Source organism: Heptranchias perlo, chromosome 9 (assembly GCF_035084215.1).
Source record: "Heptranchias perlo isolate sHepPer1 chromosome 9, sHepPer1.hap1, whole genome shotgun sequence".
NCBI lineage: Eukaryota > Metazoa > Chordata > Chondrichthyes > Hexanchiformes > Hexanchidae > Heptranchias > Heptranchias perlo.
Genome location: NC_090333.1, coordinates 83,713,990 through 83,724,912, shown reverse-complemented (window position 1 = coordinate 83,724,912; position 10,923 = coordinate 83,713,990).

The following is a 10,923-nucleotide window of genomic DNA, read 5'->3' as shown; positions in this document are numbered from 1 at the left end:
CTGACAGTCAGGGACATCCACCTACAGACAGTACTGGGTAACAGTCACAGGGACAGTCAGGGACATGCACCTACAGACAGTACTGGGTAACAGTCACACTGACAGTCAGGGACATGCACCTACAGACAGTACTGGGTAACAGTCACACTGACAGTCAGGGACATGCATCTACAGACAGTACTGGGTAACAGTCACACTGACAGTCAGGGACATGCACCTACAGACAGTACTGGGTAACAGTCACACTGACATTCAGGGACATGCACCTACAGACAGTACTGGGTAACAGTCACACTGACAGTCAGGGACATGCACCTACAGACAGTACTGGGTAACAGTCGCACCGACAGTCAGGGACATCCACCTACAGACAGTACTGGGTAACAGTCGCACTGACAGTCAGGGACATGCACCTACAGACAGTACTGGGTAACAGTCACACTGACAGTCAGGGACATGCACCTACAGACAGTACTGGGTAACAGTCACACTGACAGTCAGGGACATCCACCTACAGACAGTAATGGGTAACAGTCACACTGACAGTCAGGGACATGCACCTACAGACAGTACTGGGTAACAGTCACACCGACAGGGACATGCACCTACAGACAGTACTGGGTAACAGTCGCACCGACAGTCAGGGACATGCACCTACAGACAGTACTGGGTAACAGTCACACTGACAGTCAGGGACATGCACCTACAGACAGTACTGGGTAACAGTCACACCGACAGTCAGGGACATCCACCGACAGACAGTACTGGGTAACAGTCACACTGACAGTCAGGGACATGCACCGACAGACAGTACTGGGTAACAGTCGCACTGACAGTCAGGGACATCCACCTACAGACAGTACTGGGTAACAGTCGCACTGACAGTCAGGGACATCCACCTACAGACAGTACTGGGTAACAGTCACACTGACAGTCAGGGACATGCACCTACAGACAGTACTGGGTAACAGTCGCACCGACAGTCAGGGACATGCACCTACAGACAGTACTGGGTAACAGTCGCACCGACAGTCAAGGACATCCACCTACAGACAGTACTGGGTAACAGTCACACTGACAGTCAGGGACATGCACCTACAGACAGTACTGGGTAACAGTCACACTGACAGTCAGGGACATGCACCTACAGACAGTACTGGGTAACAGTCGCACCGACAGTCAGGGACATGCACCTACAGACAGTACTGGGTAACAGTCACACTGACAGTCAGGGACATCCACCTACAGACAGTACTGGGTAACAGTCGCACCGACAGTCAGGGACATGCACCTACAGACAGTACTGGGAAACAGTCACACTGACAGTCAGGGACATGCACCTACAGACAGTACTGGGTAACAGTCACACTGACAGTCAGGGACATGCACCTACAGACAGTACTGGGTAACAGTCACACTGACAGTCAGGGACATGCACCTACAGACAGTACTGGGTAACAGTCACACTGACAGTCAGGGACATCCACCTACAGACAGTACTGGGTAACAGTCACACTGACAGTCAGGGACATGCACCTACAGACAGTACTGGGTAACAGTCACACTGACAGTCAGGGACATGCACCTACAGACAGTACTGGGTAACAGTCACACTGACAGTCAGGGACATCCACCTACAGACAGTACTGGGTAACAGTCACACTGACAGTCAGGGACATGCACCTACAGACAGTACTGGGTAACAGTCACACCGACAGTCAGGGACATGCACCTACAGACAGTACTGGGTAACAGTCACACCGACAGGGACATGCACCTACAGACAGTACTGGGTATCAGTCACACTGACAGTCAGGGACATGCACCTACAGACAGTACTGGGTAACAGTCGCACCGACAGTCAAGGACATCCACCTACAGACAGTACTGGGTAACAGTCGCACCGACAGTCAAGGACATGCACCCACAGACAGTACTGGGAAACAGTCACACTGACAGTCAGGGACATCCACCTACACACAGTACTGGGTAACAGTCGCACCGACAGTCAAGGACATCCACCTACAGACAGTACTGGGTAACAGTCACACCGACAGTCAAGGACATCCACCCACAGGCAGTACTGGGTAACAGTCGCACCGACAGTCAATGACATCCACCTACAGACAGTACTGGGTAACAGTCGCACTGACAGTCAGGGACATCCACCTACAGACAGTACTGGGTAACAGTCACACCGACAGTCAAGGACATCCACCTACAGACAGTACTGGGTAACAGTCACACTGACAGTCAAGGACATGCACCTACAGACAGTACTGGGTAACAGTCGCACTGACAGTCAAGGACATCCACCAACAGACAGTACTGGGTAACAGTCGCACCGACAGTCAGGGACATGCACCTACAGACAGTACTGGGTAACAGTCGCACCGACAGTCAAGGACATCCACCTACAGACAGTACTGGGGAACAGTCACACTGACAGTCAGGGACATGCACCTACAGACAGTACTGGGTAACAGTCGCACCGACAGTCAGGGACATGCACCTACAGACAGTACTGGGTAACAGTCACACTGACAGTCAGGGACATCCACCTACAGACAGTACTGGGTAACAGTCGCACCGACAGTCAGGGACATGCACCTACAGACAGTACTGGGAAACAGTCACACTGACAGTCAGGGACATCCACCTACAGACAGTACTGGGTAACAGTCACACTGACAGTCAGGGACATCCACCTACAGACAGTACTGGGTAACAGTCGCACCGACAGTCAGGGACATGCACCTACAGACAGTACTGGGAAACAGTCACACTGACAGTCAGGGACATGCACCTACAGACAGTACTGGGTAACAGTCACACTGACAGTCAGGGACATGCACCTACAGACAGTACTGGGTAACAGTCACACTGACAGTCAGGGACATGCACCTACAGACAGTACTGGGTAACAGTCACACTGACAGTCAGGGACATGCACCTACAGACAGTACTGGGTAACAGTCACACTGACAGTCAGGGACATGCACCTACAGACAGTACTGGGTAACAGTCGCACCGACAGTCAGGGACATCCACCTACAGACAGTACTGGGTAACAGTCACACTGACAGTCAGGGACATGCACCTACAGACAGTACTGGGTAACAGTCACACTGACAGTCAGGGACATGCACCGACAGACAGTACTGGGTAACAGTCACACTGACAGTCAGGGACATCCACCTACAGACAATACTGGGTAACAGTCACACTGACAGTCAGGGACATGCACCTACAGACAGTACTGGGTAACAGTCACACCGACAGTCAGTTACATGCACCTACAGACAGTACTGGGTAACAGTCACACCGACAGGGACATGCACCTACAGACAGTACTGGGTAACAGTCACACTGACAGTCAGGGACATGCACCTACAGACAGTACTGGGTAACAGTCGCACCGACAGTCAAGGACATCCACCGACAGACAGTACTGGGTAACAGTCGCACCGACAGTCAAGGACATGCACCCTCAGACAGTACTGGGTAACAGTCACACTGACAGGCAGGGGCATCCACCTACAGACAGTACTGGGTAACAGTCACACTGACAGTCAGGGACATGCACCTACAGACAGTACTGGGTAACAGTCACACTGACAGTCAGGGACATCCACCTACAGACAGTACTGGGTAACAGTCACACTGACAGTCAGGGACATGCACCTACAGACAGTACTGGGTAACAGTCACACTGACAGTCAGGGACATCCACCGACAGACAGTACTGGGTAACAGTCACACTGACAGTCAGGGACATGCACCTACAGACAGTACTGGGTAACAGTCACACTGACAGTCAGGGACATGCACCTACAGACAGTACTGGGTAACAGTCACACTGACATTCAGGGACATGCACCTACAGACAGTACTGGGTAACAGTCACACTGACAGTCAGGGACATGCACCTACAGACAGTACTGGGTAACAGTCACACTGACAGTCAGGGACATGCACCTACAGACAGTACTGGGTAACAGTCACACTGACAGTCAGGGACATGCACCTACAGACAGTACTGGGTAACAGTCACACTGACAGTCAGGGACATGCACCTACAGACAGTACTGGGTAACAGTCACACTGACAGTCAGGGACATGCACCTACAGACAGTACTGGGTAACAGTCGCACCGACAGTCAGGGACATCCACCTACAGACAGTACTGGGTAACAGTCACACTGACAGTCAGGGACATGCACCTACAGACAGTACTGGGTAACAGTCACACTGACAGTCAGGGACATGCACCGACAGACAGTACTGGGTAACAGTCACACTGACAGTCAGGGACATCCACCTACAGACAATACTGGGTAACAGTCACACTGACAGTCAGGGACATGCACCTACAGACAGTACTGGGTAACAGTCACACCGACAGTCAGTTACATGCACCTACAGACAGTACTGGGTAACAGTCACACCGACAGGGACATGCACCTACAGACAGTACTGGGTAACAGTCACACTGACAGTCAGGGACATGCACCTACAGACAGTACTGGGTAACAGTCGCACCGACAGTCAAGGACATCCACCTACAGACAGTACTGGGTAACAGTCGCACCGACAGTCAAGGACATGCACCCACAGACAGTACTGGGTAACAGTCACACTGACAGGCAGGGGCATCCACCTACAGACAGTACTGGGTAACAGTCACACTGACAGTCAGGGACATGCACCTACAGACAGTACTGGGTAACAGTCACACTGACAGTCAGGGACATCCACCTACAGACAGTACTGGGTAACAGTCACACTGACAGTCAGGGACATGCACCTACAGACAGTACTGGGTAACAGTCACACTGACAGTCAGGGACATCCACCGACAGACAGTACTGGGTAACAGTCACACTGACAGTCAGGGACATGCACCTACAGACAGTACTGGGTAACAGTCACACTGACAGTCAGGGACATGCACCTACAGACAGTACTGGGTAACAGTCACACCGACAGTCAGGGACATGCACCTACAGACAGTACTGGGTAACAGTCACACCGACAGGGACATGCACCTAAAGACAGTACTGGGTAACAGTCACACTGACAGTCAGGGACATGCACCTACAGACAGTACTGGGTAACAGTCGCACCGACAGTCAAGGACATCCACCTACAGACAGTACTGGGTAACAGTCGCACCGACAGTCAAGGACATGCACCCACAGACAGTACTGGGTAACAGTCACACTGACAGGCAGGGACATCCACCTACAGACAGTACTGAGTAACAGTCACACTGACAGTCAGGGACATCCACCTACAGACAGTACTGGGTAACAATCACACTGACTGTCAGGGACATGCACCTACAGACAGTACTGGGTAACAGTCGCACCGACAGTCAAGGACATCCACCTACAGACAGTACTGGGTAACAGTCGCACTGACAGTCAGGGACATGCACCTACAGACAGTACTGGGAAACAGTCACACTGACAGTCAGGGACATCCACCTACAGACAGTACTGGGTAACAGTCACACCGACAGTCAAGGACATCCAACTACAGACAGTACTGGGTAACAGTCGCACTGACAGTCAGGGACATCCACCTACAGACAGTACTGGGTAACAGTCACACCGACAGTCAAGGACATCCACCTACAGACAGTACTGGGTAACAGTCACACTGACAGTCAAGGACATCCACCAACAGACAGTACTGGGTAACAGTCACACTGACAGTCAGGGACATGCACCTACAGACAGTGCTGGGAAACAGTCACACTGACACTCAGGGACATGCACCTACAGACAGTAATGGGTAACAGTCACACTGACAGTCAGGGACATCCACCTACAGACAGTACTGGGTAACAGTCGCACCGACAGTCAGGGACATGCACCCACAGACAGTACTGGGTAACAGTCACACTGACAGTCAGGGACATCCACCTACAGACAGTACTGGGTAACAGTCGCACCGACAGTCAAGGACATCCACCTACAGACAGTACTGGGTAACAGTCACACTGACAGTCAGGGACATGCACCTACAGACAGTGCTGGGTAACAGTCGCACCAACACTCAGGGACATCCACCTACAGACAGTACTGGGTAACAGTCGCACCGACAGTCAAGGACATCCACCTACAGACAGTACTGGGTAACAGTCACACTGACAGTCAGGGACATGCACCTACAGACAGTACTGGGTAACAGTCACACCGACAGTCAGGGCCATGCACCTACAGACAGTACTGGGTGACAGTCGCACCGACAGTCAGGGCCATCCACCTACAGACAGTACTGGGTAACAGTCGCACCGACAGTCAGGGACATGCACCTACAGACAGTACTGGGAAACAGTCGCACCGACAGTCAGGGACATGCACCCACAGACAGTACTGGGTAACAGTCACACTGACAGTCAGGGACATCCACCTACAGACAGTACTGGGTAACAGTCGCACCGACAGTCAAGGACATCCACCTACAGACATACTGGGTAACAGTCACACTGACAGTCAGGGACATGCACCTACAGACAGTACTGGGTAACAGTCGCACCAACAGTCAGGGACATCCACCTACAGACAGTACTGGGTAACAGTCACACTGACAGTCAGGGACCTGCACCTACAGACAGTACTGGGTAACAGTCACACCGACAGTCAGGGCCATGCACCTACAGACAGTACTGGGTGACAGTCGCACCGACAGTCAGGGCCATCCACCTACAGACAGTACTGGGTAACAGTCGCACCGACAGTCAGGGACATGCACCTACAGACAGTACTGGGAAACAGTCACACCGACAGTCAGGGCCATCCACCTACAGACAGTACTGGGTAACAGTCGCACCGACAGTCAGGGACATGCACCTACAGACAGTACTGGGAAACAGTCACATTGACAGTCAGGGACATCCACCTACAGACAATACTGGGTAACAGTCACACTGACAGTCAGGGACATCCACCAACAGACAGTACTGGGTAACAGTCACACCGACAGTCAAGGACATCCACCTACAGACAGTACTGGGTAAAAGTCACACCGACAGTCAAGGACATCCACCTACAGACAGTACTGGGTAACAGTCATACTGACAGTCAGGGACATGCACCTACAGACAGTACTGGGTAACAGTCACACTGACAGTCAGGGACATGCACCTACAGACAGTACTGGGTAACAGTCACACTGACGGTCAGGGACATCCACCTACAGACAGTACTGGGTAACAGTCACACTGACAGTCAGGGACATCCACCTACAGACAGTACTGGGTAACAGTCGCACTGACAGTCAGGGACATGCACCTACAGACAGTACTGGGTAACAGTCACACCGACAGTCAAGGACATCCACCTACAGACAGTACTGGGTAACAGTCGCACCGACAGTCAAGGACATCCACCTACAGACAGTACTGGGTAACAGTCACACTGACAGTCAAGGACATGCACCTACAGACAGTACTGGGTAACAGTCGCACTGACAGTCAAGGACATCCACCAACAGACAGTACTGGGTAACAGTCGCACCGACAGTCAGGGACATGCACCTACAGACAGTACTGGGTAACAGTCGCACCGACAGTCAAGGACATCCACCTACAGACAGTACTGGGGAACAGTCACACTGACAGTCAGGGACATGCACCTACAGACAGTACTGGGTGACAGTCGCACCGACAGTCAGAGACATGCACCTGCAGGCAGTACTGGGTAACAGTCACACTGACAGTCAGGGACATCCACCTACAGACAGAACTGGGTAACAGTCGCACCGACAGTCAGGGACATGCACCTACAGACAGTACTGGGAAACAGTCACACTGACAGTCAGGGACATCCACCTACAGTCAGTACTGGGTAACAGTCACACTGACAGTCAGGGACATCCACCTACAGACAGTACTGGGTAACAGTCGCACCGACAGTCAGGGACATGCACCTACAGACAGTACTGGGAAACAGTCACACTGACAGTCAGGGACATGCACCTACAGACAGTACTGGGTAACAGTCACACTGACAGTCAGGGACATGCACCTACAGACAGTACTGGGTAACAGTCACACTGACAGTCAGGGACATTCACCTACAGACAGTACTGGGTAACAGTCACACTGACAGTCAGGGACATGCACCTACAGACAGTACTGGGTAACAGTCACACTGACAGTCAGGGACATGCACCTACAGACAGTACTGGGTAACAGTCGCACCGACAGTCAGGGACATCCACCTACAGACAGTACTGGGTAACAGTCACACTGACAGTCAGGGACATGCACCTACAGACAGTACTGGGTAACAGTCACACTGACAGTCAGGGACATGCACCGACAGACAGTACTGGGTAACAGTCACACTGACAGTCAGGGACATCCACCTACAGACAGTACTGGGTAACAGTCACACTGACAGTCAGGGACATGCACCTACAGACAGTACTGGGTAACAGTCACACCGACAGTCAGTTACATGCACCTACAGACAGTACTGGGTAACAGTCACACCGACAGGGACATGCACCTACAGACAGTACTGGGTAACAGTCACACTGACAGTCAGGGACATGCACCTACAGACAGTACTGGGTAACAGTCGCACCGACAGTCAAGGACATCCACCTACAGACAGTACTGGGTAACAGTCGCACCGACAGTCAAGGACATGCACCCACAGACAGTACTGGGTAACAGTCACACTGACAGGCAGGGACATCCACCTACAGACAGTACTGGGTAACAGTCACACTGACAGTCAGGGACATGCACCTACAGACGGTACTGGGTAACAGTCACACTGACAGTCAGGGACATGCACCTACAGACAGTACTGGGTAACAGTCAAACTGACAGTCAGGGACATCCACCTACAGACAGTACTGGGTAACAGTCACACTGACAGTCAGGGACATGCACCGACAGACAGTACTGGGTAACAGTCACACTGACAGTCAGGGACATGCACCTACAGACAGTACTGGGTAACAGTCACACTGACAGTCAGGGACATGCACCTACAGACAGTACTGGGTAACAGTCACACTGACAGTCAGGGACATGCACCTACAGACAGTACTGGGTAACAGTCACACTGACATTCAGGGACATGCACCTACAGACAGTACTGGGTAACAGTCACACTGACAGTCAGGGACATGCACCTACAGACAGTACTGGGTAACAGTCGCACCGACAGTCAGGGACATCCACCTACAGACAGTACTGGGTAACAGTCGCACTGACAGTCAGGGACATGCACCTACAGACAGTACTGGGTAACAGTCACACTGACAGTCAGGGACATGCACCTACAGACAGTACTGGGTAACAGTCACACTGACAGTCAGGGACATCCAACTACAGACAGTACTGGGTAACAGTCACACTGACAGTCAGGGACATGCACCTACAGACAGTACTGGGTAACAGTCACACCGACAGTCAGGGACATGCACCTACAGACAGTACTGGGTAACAGTCACACCGACAGGGACATGCACCTACAGACAGTACTGGGTAACAGTCACACTGACAGTCAGGGACATGCACCTACAGACAGTACTGGGTAACAGTCGCACCGACAGTCAAGGACATCCACCTACAGACAGTACTGTGTAACAGTCGCACCGACAGTCAAGCACATGCACCCACAGACAGTACTGGGTAACAGTCACACTGACAGGCAGGGACATCCACCTACAGACAGTACTGAGTAACAGTCACACTGACAGTCAGGGACATCCACCTACAGACAGTACTGGGTAACAGTCACACTGACTGTCAGGGACATGCACCTACAGACAGTACTGGGTAACAGTCGCACCGACAGTCAAGGACATCCACCTACAGACAGTACTGGGTAACAGTCACACCGACAGTCAAGGACATCCACCTACAGACAGTACTGGGTAACAGTCGCACTGACAGTCAGGGACATCCACCTACAGACAGTACTCGGTAACAGTCACACCGACAGTCAAGGACATCCACCTACAGACAGTACTGGGTAACAGTCGCACTGACAGTCAGGGACATCCACCTACAGACAGTACTGGGTAACAGTCACACTGACAGTCAGGGACATGCACCTACAGACAGTACTGGGTAACAGTCGCACCGACAGTCAAGGACATCCACCTACAGACAGTACTGGGTAACAGTCGCACTGACAGTCAGGGACATCCACCTACAGACAGTACTGGGTAACAGTCACACCGACAGTCAAGGACATCCAACTACAGACAGTACTGGGTAACAGTCGCACTGACAGTCAGGGACATCCACCTACAGACAGTACTGGGTAACAGTCACACCGACAGTCAAGGACATCCACCTGCAGACAGTACTGGGTAACAGTCACACTGACAGTCAAGGACATCCACCAACAGACAGTACTGGGTAACAGTCACACTGACAGTCAGGGACATGCACCTACAGACAGTACTGGGAAACAGTCACACTGACACTCAGGGACATGCACCTACAGACAGTACTGGGTAACAGTCACACTGACAGTCAAGGACATGCACCCACAGACAGTACTGGGTAACAGTCGCACCGAAAGTCAGGGACATGCACCCACAGACAGTACTGGGTAACAGTCACACTGACAGTCAGGGACATCCACCTACAGACAGTACTGGGTAACAGTCGCACCGACAGTCAAGGACATCCACCTACAGACAGTACTGGGTAACAGTCACACTGACAGTCAGGGACATGCACCTACAGACAGTGCTGGGTAACAGTCGCACCAACACTCAGGGACATCCACCTACAGACAGTACTGGGTAACAGTCGCACCGACAGTCAAGGACATCCACCTACAGACAGTACTGGGTAACAGTCACACTGACAGTCAGGGACATGCACCTACAGACAGTACTGGGTAACAGTCACACCGACAGTCAGGGCCATGCACCTAC